Source organism: Atta colombica, unplaced genomic scaffold (assembly GCF_001594045.1).
Source record: "Atta colombica isolate Treedump-2 unplaced genomic scaffold, Acol1.0 scaffold119, whole genome shotgun sequence".
Taxonomy (NCBI): domain Eukaryota; kingdom Metazoa; phylum Arthropoda; class Insecta; order Hymenoptera; family Formicidae; genus Atta; species Atta colombica.
The window spans coordinates 235,931-237,432 of NW_017259205.1; positions in this window are offsets into that span (position 1 = coordinate 235,931).

Consider the following 1,502-nt stretch of genomic DNA (forward strand, 5'->3'; position numbering starts at 1 on the left):
TTAAATTAAACTTAATTAAATTAAATTTTTCTTCTAAAAAATATTTACCATATTATAAATGAGTACAAAGAGTATCAAAGTATTAATACGCTATAAATAATTAATTAATTAAGAGAACTATTAAAACATCTTATATGAGAAATTCAACAAATAGAAGATACGCGTAAAAATTTCCAATAATTATACAGACTATATAATAGATGCAATCTTGAAAATATATATTCTTCGATAAAAATGGAATCGATTTTTTTTTTAGACAGTATTTAGAATGAAAAATTAATCCTTAAGTTATTTAACAAAGAAAATTAAAACTTGTCTGCCACATGAATAATAATAATTTAATAATATCAAATAATAATCATGACATTTAAGTAAAGTTTACCCAAATATAAATGTATATGAGACTACTTACATAAGCACGTGCTCTGGACGTAACAACTTACATCTCCTCGCGTTCCTGAACATTTGAAAGCCTTTTACTTTCTAAACTATACTGATGAAAAGCATGCAGGGTCGACACTAATGGTTTTCAGTCTTGGAGCTTTCAAATAGTAACTCTCTTTATAAAAAGATCGTGAAATACGTGTACATAAAGAAGAAAGGTTTGTTGATATAGTTAGCATAGTACATTTTATATTGCCGTAGCATGTAGCGCTGTTGGTTTTACTATATTCTCAAATAATATAATTGACTATATAATATACAGCAATTATTACATATAAATTCATATGAAAATTATTTAAATATTTAAGATTCAGCTTCGACCGTTATGGGCTTTAACTCTTACTTGTTGTATTCACATTATACGGTTTTATTAAATTTTAAATTAAATCTTATTAAATTTTGTTTATTATTGAAAGTAAGACTTATATCAGATCCTTTAGATTGTTAAGATTTTTTGTAGAATCTTCTTGAGATTTTTTGAGGTAGAGAAGTTTGTTTTTAGTCAATTTTTTCTATTGTAACTATAAAAGATATGGATTGATTGAATTTGATAATCGAGGAATATCTTTTTATTTTTACTCGCCATATTGATCTGTTGATATATTAGTGATGTAACTGTAATTATTGGTCTTCTTGATGTTAAGATAGAGAGGTTGGCATTGTCGTGTGTCACAATCAATCTCCAGACAACAAGTATCTAAAATCAGATCATAAGATGTTCTTTGCATTTAAAAGACGATTTAAAGACGTTTTACATCATAATTTTAGACTTTATGTTGTTTGGGTCAGTTCTTGATATGTCGAGAAAACTTCCATGAATCTTTTCGCGGATAAGTAAAATATTCGCATTGAAACACGGAATGTGCAGTTATAAACATAAATTAATAATTTTTATTACAATATTTTTATGTTTATCTTTTATATTTAAATCTGTATAAAAATTAAATAATTTTATTTATTTTGTGAAAAATTTTAATCATTTAATATCATACATTAAATATTGATTTTAAGAAAAACACAAAAGGATAAATTTATCTAAAAAATATAGAAAATTTGAT